General features: G+C 44.5%; 1 protein-coding gene across 1 annotated transcript in view; it reads right to left on the bottom strand.

Moving 5' to 3' along the window:
* The window catches only part of DTNA (dystrobrevin alpha), a 227,255-nt gene extending 215,776 nt beyond the window's left edge, over window positions 1-11,479 (bottom strand). The window contains exon 1 of the mRNA XM_027890222.1: window positions 11,345-11,479. The gene's annotated coding sequence lies outside the window, so the exon portion shown is untranslated. The remainder of the gene's footprint in view (window positions 1-11,344) is intronic.
* Window positions 11,480-11,941: the final 462 nt, after the last annotated feature.

Consider the following 11,941-nt stretch of genomic DNA (forward strand, 5'->3'; position numbering starts at 1 on the left):
AATCTTCTCAACACCTGAGTAGTAAGATGAGATTTACTCATAGGCACAAATTCTGCTCTGACAGACAACTTTGGTTTTAAATATTTTTCCTTGGTTTTGAGCAGCAAATGGCAAAGATATGAGACTACAAAGGTTTCTGTTAGTGTTATTTTATTTGTTTCTTTTTCTTCCAAACTCCCACATTTTCCTAAGCCATGCCCTTACCTGATTGTTCACATTAAGGCGAGAGATGTATTAAAAATACATAAACAGTAGAATCATCAGAGAATATGCAAAATGGTAGACTGTAGAAATATTCCCTGCTAAAATGTCAACTGTTAAATGTGTTTTGGTAGGCAAAGAAGACTGCAGATTTCTTAAACATGAGGAAATCCAAAGGATTACATCAAACCATGTTACAGACACTGACAGATACAGGCTTTCAAGCAAAACAGCTGTCATTAAAGCTCCTGTGGCTGCTTAGAATACAGTGCTGCAGTCTCCCAAAAAAAACCCCAAACACGGGAAATAAAGAATACCTTTAGCTTCAGAACAGAGATGCAGCTCCATCTTTCTTCCTTTTTCTACAAATAAACAAAAGTAAGATGAACCCTTTCTATACCTGTGGTCATCAGCAAAGGCCAAAAAGCCATAATATGGCCTTCAACAAGCATGATCATTTCATATCAGTGACCTCAAACTCACACCTTTCTTAGGACTGCACTTAGTGCTACACGTCCATTTTATTTGACATTAAGGTCTTCCAGATACAATATCACTTCCTACCTTCCAAAGGTTCCCACTACTTGAAACGAAGACTGTGAGCACTGGGTAAAAAGCCTGAAGCAGCATCGAGTACAGTTGCTAAAAATGCTGTTGTGTCATTCCTTTCCTTGGACATTCATACAAGCTGTCCCTGCACGTCTACGGCAACAGCAACCTGCCAAAGACACCCAGGTTTTGTGTCATTTGGTGTGACAACTGGTGCAACTATTTACTAAGATAATTTGCACATTCACTTGCCCTCCCCAAGCCATGTGCAGCAGTGGCTGAGGTAACACAGAAAAGTTTAAATCCAAGCACCACTGGCAGAATGGCAAAGAAGATGCTTGGGCTTGCAGATGACATGAGCACAAAAGAGCAGCTCCGTGCTGCAGAGGGAAGGAGGAAGGCCAGCGTGAGGCATGGCTCAGCTGACTGTTCTGTGGGATGTTTCTGTGTGGAGCTGGCAAGACAGGAAAACAATTGCTTGCAGGACATGTACAGAGATGATTGAAGGTCATAGAGAACTACTTGGAAGGAAGTGTGACCTCTAAACCAGCCTTTTTACTGCATTTTTGATGGCCTGAAGTAGATCAACTTTGATCCAATGTTCTTGTCATTATATGGCACAGGAAGGAGGACATAGCTAATGAGTTTTTTAAGTCTTAGCACTCAAAAGCATTGTTCAGGCCTGACGGAATCTATCCCTGTGTTAGAATTACAGGGTTTCCAACTTCCACAGTTCCCAATTTTATTTAGGGCATAGTACTTGCACAGAAATACAAACACATACTAATGCTCACAGGAAATGCAACACATGTCTAGCTGCGCATGTCATAAACCTTTCCTGTTCGTACCCTGCCCAGAAAATAAGAGTCATTTATTGGGAAGCACATGCCTTTTCTTTCTGCCCCCCTCTGCAGGTCAGTATCCTCAATGTCTTTCTTCTGGTCTTTGCACCTGGCTACGTGGTGAACTCCAGAAGCATTTGCATTGATGGCGCGGGACTTAGCACTAGATCTGTCATATATGGTTAAGCTGCTGCTGAGCTAAGCTCCCTTTTTTATCCTGAGTGGTATTTTCTCTTTGAACTTGAGGAATTTATACAGTGTTTTATCCTTTCAAGTATCTCTACAAATTCTTCATAGGATCTACTGCACAGGCAGGGCCTTTTTATGACAGAAAGACACAGTAGGTTTCCATGCTTTGCAGTCACTGTAATATAGCCCACTGCTTCACTAAGCCCACTAACATTACATTTATTATTTGGAACGGAGCTTACGGTAAAGAAGTCATTTGTTCTGATAGTCAAGCGCACCATCAAAAGTCTGATTGCCTACAACAAATCAAGAGAGTTTTATAAGCCCTACAATGTGCTTTCATGTGTTGAAAAAAAAAAAAAAGCCACAAATTGTGCAGGAATAATTATCTTTCTGCTAGCTTGTTTTTAAAAGTAAAATAGGTAACATTTATGTGTAAATGCAAATAGCAGTGATAATATGGGGCTCCTAGGGTATTAGAAATGTAGTGTTCCCTGTGGAAATAAAGAAGAGCACTACAATGGGACAAACTGAATATACCTTTCACCAAAATATGGAGGTATTCTACCTATTCTTCTGCTTAAAAAGGATGACTGGTTAATCCTTAGTGCAAAGAAATGTACTAAGTACCTGCATTTTAAGTTACTAATCTTTTACAATAATTATTGTTTACCTTTCCTGTGGGAAAAAACTTCCATGCAGTTGTCCATAATAATTTCGGTTTTAATATGACTCGATAAACAGGGGTTATGAAAGAAAAATTACCAAAGTACCTTTTAGGGTAGACTGATGCAGCATTCACAAACACTGACTGCTTTTAAATCTTCTGTATCTGTCTGGAGAAACAGGGACTACAGAAGCAGTCCCTCTAATATTACAGTATTTGACAGTATGTATCACCTTTCTCTGCAGAAGGTTATACAGAACAAGGCGTGATGCACTTGCAGTGTGCCTGTCTGTGGGCTTGAAACATACAGCAACTTACTTTCCTCTCTTCAGTGCCAGCACTTAACTGAGGACAAGTATATTCCCTTTTCAGTAGACTCAGTAATAAAAAGGAAATCAGTGTCCTGTCCGTCGGCAGAAACGGATACAGCTTGACCCTGCTCCTGCAAACATTGGTCTTCAACCCCTAAAGATATTCCCAAGACAGTTCCTCGTGTAAGTAGTTCTGTAAGGTCAGAAGACCCTTTTTCCAAAGAAGCCTTTGCAAAATAAGTAGCGCTCTGTCATGTTAAGTCAAAAGGAACTTAGCTGGAGCACGTGCTATTTTTAATTAACAAAGTACAGTCCTTCTCATCTGATGATTTGGGTGGTTTCTTTCACTTTTCCTCTCCCTCTTTCCTTTCTACTGGTTTCAGGCTTTTTTCTTTCTTTCTACCCTTCCCTTTTGCATTTTTTTTTTCTCCTTTCACGTACTGTTTTTCTGCATACCACTTTCCCTTTTTAACAATCTTCCTCCCCCATCCTGTTTTTCTTTCCCTTTGCCCTTTCCCAATCCTTTGGAGGACTACACCTGTGTTTTTCTAACAGTCCCACCAGAAGCAACTGAATGCAGGTGATAAGAAAACTGATAAAACCCCCTTGAGATTTAAAGGCTATATTCCTCCTAGCCTGCACAAAGGGAAATTGCAGATGTGGGCTAAGGAGACAGGAATTAATGAGTCAAAACTTGCAGAATTCCCACACAGGCGCTTTACATTTCTTTAGTTCCCCTTAACTAGTGCACACCACCATTAAACCGCTTGTTCTGGTTAATATTTAAGAAGGGGAAAAAAAAGAGTCGAGTCACGTGGTAAACACATCTGAAAGACTGGAAGAAGAATAAAAAGTTAATAAAAGTGTGTACACATCAGACATTATACTCAGACCAGAACACATCCTTCCATTCAATATTTAGAACGCACCATTTCCATTACAGAAGCAAATACTCGCCTCTGAAACCTACAAGACTGCTATTTGCCTTTTGAAATCCAAGCCCTAAGAAATTACCTCATTATTCCCCCCTCTTCAAAATAGTGCTTTCATCATACTCATTTTGGACACCTTGCCAGGTAGGTCAATCCCCACCAAAAGCCTTTATGCCAAAACACATTCCCTAGGTCTGCTGGTACATTTAACTTGCTGGCTTGCAGAATTTCCCTGTGGACTGTGGGCACTTAGAAATCAGCATCCACACAACTTGATTTGGGAGTTACATAGACAGCTGCCATGTCTTCAAGTTAAGCATAAAGGGATTACATTAGATCAGGTAAATATAATTTATTTCTGGGATTTGAGAAAATATTTTTCTTATCCCAATAATTCCAGCTAATCTAACCTGAGGATCCTAGAAAGATATAGTTGAATCTCTACTTTTATACTGAGCATATCCAGAGCCCACTACAGATTTTGCCAAAAATCACAGATCTTTGGTTTGCCTTATCAGCTCAAAGAAAACTGTGTCCACAGACCTTCCAGAATTTTAAGAGAAGCCCATGGCAATTTCCAGCTGAGTATGTGATGCTATTCATCCTGCAACCCACAACTACTCTCTGCTAATAAGGAGAGTTGGACCTTCAAGGAAGATGTGCCCTAAGACAGCAATGCCAGGCGATTCTCCAGCACCACATTGATAAAATTAGGGAAACAGGCTTCTGCAACCAAATCCATCTGCAGACATGTTCATGCCATCTAGCTTTTCTACGTTCTTTCTGTAGAGATGCAACTAACATTACAGCTGCACACATTACACACCTGTTAGCTGACTGCCACCACTGGAAGGAGCTTAGCTGGGGAGTCTAGCTAACTACACACGAAGATTTTGGAAGCTACGACCTATAACAAAAATTTATTACATTCTGTACTGACAACTGATTTTCACACAACTCTTGCTCATTGCAGTATTTCATACTTTACAATGCAATCCAAAACAAAAAGCCTGGCATGCACAAATTTTCACTGATCTCAGGCTGTACTAATAGCTGTGTTGGTAGAATCTGAGCTGGTAGCAAGCTTCAAGTGGTTTGTAAGGGGATTCACTGCAGCAAAGTGTCATTTTCCACATTCCCAGTTGTAGTAACAAGAGTGCCTGGATTCAAAAGACTAAATAGCCTCCTTTGTTTATTATATAATCTGCAAAACTGCAGGCAGAGAGCAACAAGGAGAGCACAGATCCTTCCTCTGAGCTCTCTGACGTGCCCCTTCCTCAAAAGAAGCCTCTCTTTGGGCTCTTCACTCTGGTACTCAGCCTTTCGCTTTGGCAACTTTTTTCAAATTGCCAAGATCCCTATTTATTACGGTCGTACATACAATTATCGGCATCTACACATATGTATGTGCTTTGCTGGCTGCCCACATTCAGGCCCATCTGTTAGGCTGGCGCTCTGCCCACCGAGAAGTTGGTCGGTCCGTTCCACTAAAGCGTAACTGTCAAGCCGTGATGGGCTTTGGTGGGCAGCCAAGAGCCCTTCTCTCTCCAGGGAGGCAAAAGCCTCCCAGCGCAGCTCCAGTTTGTGTGGCGCACCACACGAGCACGCTCATTGACACGCACACCAAAGCAAAGAGGATTTCAAAGAGGAAAGAAAAGAGGAGAGCTGACTGGTACTTCAGACTGTGATCCAGACCTACTTTGCGGAGGTGATTATAGTGGACAATGCTGCTGCGGCTGAGCACAGGCCAACCATCATTTAACTCTGACTTTGGCACCAATCAAGTACAACAGGGCAATTGTGAGACAACTCAATAGATGTAAACAGCCACTATACAGGGCAATTCTACGAGGCATAAGGGCATATACAAATGGCCTAAGAAAGGCAGCTCCTTCCACGCGTACGTACACTTGGTGAGCAACTGTGGTTGCCCAGGAACCAGGAGTCAAGATCAGAATAACATGTGTCAGATCTTCGATTCAGCACAGATCTTTCCAGGAAGATCATCCTAACATCTTGTGCACAACTGCTCCCTCTCACATTTCCGATTAAAACTGACCTTTACTTTTCTACTTGCACTATGTGAAGAGAGAGGTGGGTCATGATTTGCTTAGGGAGTTTAATCTTCCAATGGCAATAATTACATTCCAGAAACTGTGCTTTATCTTCTGCTTTTCCTTTCCTCCAGTCACCTGTGGACCGGGTCATTAGGAGGTTAGCACTCGATGTGGCTCTTCCTCACAGATGGAGTCAGCTCCCCCATTCTCCCTGGTGTCAAGCATGATGCAAACACAGTTCCGACTTCCTGCACAAGCCAGGATGAACTGTTTAGAGTGGTCTCACTGTTCAATGGGTCTATTCACCCATAAGTATGACATGCAAATTCTGGCACTAAACCAGCAGCTCCTCAGGAAGGCCCAAGGGCAAAATTCTATCACGCTTTTACTTAAACCAACATGGTCAAACGTCACTATGGAGGAATTTTACCAGTTAAACAACCCTACACTCACACCTGCAAGGAGTTCAGGAGCAAGTTCTGGCTGAACTTTTTTAGAAAAGCTGCAGACAATGTGGAAAGATTTCCTTCCCCTTCCTAATTTTAATCATGTCATAAAAATCTTACATTATGATTCTTACATCACAAACCAGTTTATAGACATTGCTGTCACACAACATTTTAATTGCTGTTACCTCTTTAAACAACTAAGCCAAGGCACAGATTGTCAGCACCAAGAAAAAAGAAAATCAAGTGTGCTTCTGAAGTCTGAATTTCATTTTAAGCAAAATAAGCAGAGACATCCAGACCACCACATCAGGAAATTCCACATGTCTCTTCTACTTCAATTTGGAATGGCTCTTCTAACATCTCTTCCAGCTAAGAAGATTAAAAAAGGCCAAACCATTTGAGATATTGCATTTCTTCTTGACATCAATCTGGTAGAAGATTTAACTGAAAAGAGCCTTTATTTTTGTACTTTGTACATTATAGGATGAAATTCTGTTCAATTGTAATCTCTTTTGAACAATTATAGAAATCTCTGTACTTCCCTTTACCGGCTGTTCTGTTTATACAGAGAGAGCATCCCTATACAAATGCAGTCTCTGTACAATAAAAGGTACAGCTCAGGATTTCCCTCTGGGTGCTTGTGACATATGCACAGGCATGTGAGCTGACAGCGGTACTTCTCACATAATCATTATAAATATAGAGGTTCCAGGAAGAGATGATGTCACACATTTTATAGTAGAAGAACTATATAAAATGATTATATTCCCCAACAGCAGTTGCGGATATGCCATACGTAAGTAGTACAGTTGCGATCTCCTTCTCTCTTCAGTAGGAGGAAGAAAAGACACTAAGACTGTGTTTATGTCATGATAAATGAGGGAAAGATTTAGCCCCATAATTTCAGTCATGGATGTTTTTAAGTAGCAGGGCAAAACCCTGGCTCTACCAAAGTCATCAATAGCACCTGTGCAACTAGTCTCAGGTTTGTTGATCTCTACACCAGGACACAAAAACCACTGAAATTTCCAAGTTCTCACAAGTGACGTGGCATTTTATCTGTTGCCAAGATTGCTAAACCGTCCCTGCACTGATTTCTCCAAAAGAGACACTATAGGTATCTACGCATCCAGAGAATACAACAGGTATATCTCACTTAGATGAGGCACTTATGCTTTAATTGGAATTTGTATGATTTAGACCTAAATTGGCACAGCTTTCCTGCATGGTTTTCAATGTCTTCATTGTAACAGTTTCACAATTTAAGGCAATGTGAGAAGGTAGAAGCATTTTTTGCAAGACCATGAACACACACACCCTCTACTCCGAAACCAGTTGCTGACATCCGTGGCGATCACAAATGGTGACTGGTTGCACACAAGAGATTAAAAACATACAGATCAATAATGTTCTGCTACAATTTTCAAATAAAAAGGTCATGTAATTTTTTCCAAACACAGTCCCTCTAGCAGCTTTTGTAATCATGTAGGAGAGGGAGACATTGCATCACGCTCTTCCAGGCCGTTCCAACTGTCCCACACATAATTTCCCTGCTGCTCTTCCTCCTCCCCCCCCACCCCCCGACCATTTTCAGTAAAAGTGTCATTCTTGTGCTGTTCCTGCAAGTGGACAGAATTTCGAGCATCTGCTCCCAAATGATTATAAATCAAGGAACCTTCACGCTCCATTAGCTTGCGAAGATGGTGTTATTAATGATTGCTATTCAAGGAAGTCCACAGTAAGTGTCTAAGTAAAGACACCTCTGATGTAAGGCTTTGTTTTGTTTCTGAAAACAGCTGAGTGAGCAGTCTTCACTCTCACTGTTTAACATATTTCTGAGGCTAACACTTCTAAGACATTTCAATTATTTTCATTAGCTTAGCAATAACATCAGCTTCCTCTGGAAACAGAAACAATACTGTCATTCTACAGCAATGCTCATGAAACTCATTTAACATAAACAAATACCAGAGCCTATGAAGATGCAGCACCAGTCTTAGTTCTCTACTCTTTATCCAGTTTCAGAAGTCTGAAAAAGCATGTTCAAATCCAGAATGCAAAAAGTGAAAATTTAAGTATTAGGCCATGTTACCACCGGACTTGAAACAATGTAAGAAATGAATGGGTACGTCCCCAGCAGACTGGATTTTCTCGACAAGTTAATAAACCGTTATTTCCTACATGATCCTAACCAGCAGCCTTTCATTTCAATAGAAGCAGGACCAACTCTGCAAGGGAAAGGTGAGTTGGAGGACTGACTGAGATTTTTGCCCGTTAGTTACTTGCCTAGGTGCACAACTAACGCAGTGCATCCCATGCATGAATACCACATAATACCAACTTCAAAGATAAGACATCTGACTCATCACTCCACTGCACCAGTTTTGTGCCTACGGGGCTCCATGTTCTTCCATGGTGACTCAGACCCAAGACTCCCCTCTCTCCAGGAAAAACATGACAAGTCATGCAGTACATGTCAGACTTACCCATCAACTATAATCCCCGTTTGCACCACAAAACTAATTGGAATGTAACATTCCATACTACTTACAGTTTGCTGTTATGCCTAGAGATAGGAATATATATAATTAATGTCAAGAGCAGAAGTTTAAAACACAGTCAATTGAATTAAACCTCTTACACCTGGCAACACACTTAAGGAGCCCTGTTTAAGAAAGCGGTCCATTGCCAAATGTTAGCAATCTCGATATGTGCTCGCTAAGATTAACAGTGGAATTAAAGAGAAGGAGATTAGTCACTGGAACAAAAAGTTTCTCTGGAACAGTTCTCATTCCAAGACTGCTGCCTTCACTTTCCTAACCCAAAGCTGCTGAAACAGAAGAAATTTTCTGGACAACTGTAAGATAGGCATTGACTGTTTTTTTCAAAAGGACACGCTGTGTTTATGACAGCTATTTTTGGCTTTCGGCTATACAAATATAAAACACCATGAGGCCGATTTTCTTCTCACAGCTTCATGTCAGTATATATTCATTGATTTCAGTGCAATTATATCTGATTATTTGCCTGGCATGGAAGTTAGACAGATCAATGCTGACCCTTACAGACAATTCTGAATGGACTTACACTGGGCAAAATGGACAAGAGGAGACAATCTATTCTACAGTCTCTGACAGCGTACAACTGTAGAAATCAAGGGAATCACTAATAAAGGACTAAACCTTCAAAAGCCAAACAAACCAAAACAATTCATCCTACACCTTGCTCTAAATCTTAATGGATTGCTATCCAGCAGCTTACCATAATGTCTCCTGTGCTTTTTTCCTGTTTGTGTTTTTTTTTGTTTGTTTGTTTGTTTGTGTTTTTTTCAGGACTGGTGAGTTACCCTGGCACATAGAGATCAAAGCCACATGTTTGTTTTCAGGATTGGGTCCTGAGGTACTCCCCAGAGAGAGCTGAATCTACTATAGTTTAGCCTGCACAGTTTAGCCATCCAGGGGCACTGGTACACACAATCACTAACACACCAAAAACTGTTCATGGAAATGATTCCACACCATTGGGGAGCCACATATACTAAGCATTACATGCATAAAATATCTATTTTCTTGTGATCACAGTGTGCACACATATGTAATTTCCTATTTAGTACCACCACTGCAAGACTACAGTACCTCATTCTGACTACAGTGATATTCTACTGAGAGGTCACACCAGGAGCTGGAATTTTATGTGTGACTTGCTATAAGAAGGAAAGATTTATTCTTAGGCATTCTGTTCTTTGAATTTTAACATTGCCTTGTGAAAAAAGGCAAATTGTGAAAATTCACATAAAACCACAAAATTCAAATTTATGTGAAAATTCACATAAAAGCACAAAAACGTCTACTGCAATCACTATGGACTTTGAATAAATACAGGACCTTGACTGGTGACTGCAACAGGATGGTAAAACTCAAAAATGTGTCAGTAGGATCATTCTCTTTTGAAGAGCAATATAAAGACATGCACTTAAAATAGACAGGGAATTGGCTTTTATCTCATGTTCACTTACCCTTTGACACCCAGAAACCAGGATGACTTAAAAATTTAGCACTCACTACTCTCTAGTTGCCATCATTTTATTAGTCCAGTTGTGTGCAAATTCACAGTTGTGAGAGACCACCTGGTATCTAGGTAAAAGCTACAAAACCAGCTCCATAGCTAATGACTGTGTTAAACCACAGAATCCATGCCTTTACCCCCATTATTAAATTACTTCCACATCCCAAAAACAAGGGGAGGAGCAGAGGTACAGCATTCAGAACTCAACAGTAAGTTACAAAACTTTGAGCACAGCACAATATATCGAACGCCTAAGAGCCAAATTTGTGATGCTGCTTCTCACTTGGTGAACCTCTCCTTTTAACATCTCCTGTATCACCAGCATCTATCGAGGATTACCAGGCAACGCTGTTTCCCACCAACGTTTAAAATACTACCTGAAGTATCACCTATGCTGGGAAGTGGATCCAGTGAGTAAATACCGGATTTAGCGGCCGCCAGCAGTATTTCATTTTAGGTGGTAGCTGGTCTTCAGCATGGGAGAGTAGTACAAGCCAGTGTGGCTGCAATGACCGAGATTCTCACCGCCCAACACCAAAGTTTGCCAGCGAGCCGCCGAACGCACAGGTAAAAGGCAGCGGCTGCTGCGTTGCGGGGAGCCGTCCTTTCGTCACTTTTACCCCAGCCGGCTGCAAGAGGCGACAGCAGCCGGGCAGGGACAGCCTGCCGGGTCCCCGGGGGGTCTCCAGGGACCCCAGGACCTGCTGCACGGAGCGGCTGGGTGGGCGGCTGGGAGCCAGCCCGGCCGTGCCGCATGCCTGTGCACACTCACACACCGGGAGCGCCTCAGCAGCGCCCGAGGGCAGGCGGGAGCGCCGTGCGGCCCCACGGGGGGCGGCCCCGGGAAGGTGGGAGAGGTGGAGGGGCAGCCCCCACACACACCTCCCCCACCCTCCCGAGGCCGGCCCCCACCTGCGCTGCCGGGGAACCCCCGGGCCCCCCGCCCCGCTCAGGTGCACGGCAACAGGCGGCTGCGCCCCCCGCCCGGCACCGCGCACCCGCTGCCCCGGCCAGCATCACTACCTCGGGAAGGCTCCGTGCGCTCCCGCCGCCGCCGCCGGGGCGGATCAGCTGATATTTACCTGTGAGGTAATGCACGCTCCGTAAGGTCACCGTGCACCCGCCGCCGGCACGCGGTGCCAGGCAGGAGGAGGAGGAGGAGGGACGCGCCGGGAGGAGCGGGAGTCGCTCCTGCTCCTGCTCCGGCGGCGCCGCGCACGGCGCCGGAGCGGGGCGGCCGCGCCGCGCAGAGGCAGAGGCGGAGGCGGCCGCTGCCGCTGCAGCTCCTGGCACATGCTGCAGGTGTCAGCGCAGGGGCTGCCCCGCCGCCCGCCCGCCCCGCCGCGCCCGCCCCAACGCGATGCGCAGCCGCGCCCGCCGCACCGCGCCGGCGCCAGCGCCCCGCGCCGGCGCCCTGCGCGGGCTGAAGCCGCCGCGAAGCCGCTGCCCGGCCCCGGCGCCCCCCTCGGGGGACGCTGCCCCGCCAGCACCGGCGGGGAGGGGGCGGCGGGAGCGGTGACGTAGCGGGGCGGGGGGCAGGGGCGCGGCCGGGCGGCGCGGCCGGGAGCCCCCTACGAGCCCCCTACGAGCCCCCTGAGGGCGCGGCTCCGCCGTGGGGGTGCGGGTGTGACCCCCCCCATCCCCGCTGGGGTGGCGGGCGGGCCGGGGGAGCGGCGGGG

This window comes from Empidonax traillii, unplaced genomic scaffold (genome assembly GCF_003031625.1).
Source record: "Empidonax traillii isolate 1590-97213 ecotype Southwest subspecies unplaced genomic scaffold, ASM303162v1 scaffold281:size1424471, whole genome shotgun sequence".
In the NCBI taxonomy this organism is placed as follows: Eukaryota; Metazoa; Chordata; class Aves; order Passeriformes; family Tyrannidae; genus Empidonax; species Empidonax traillii.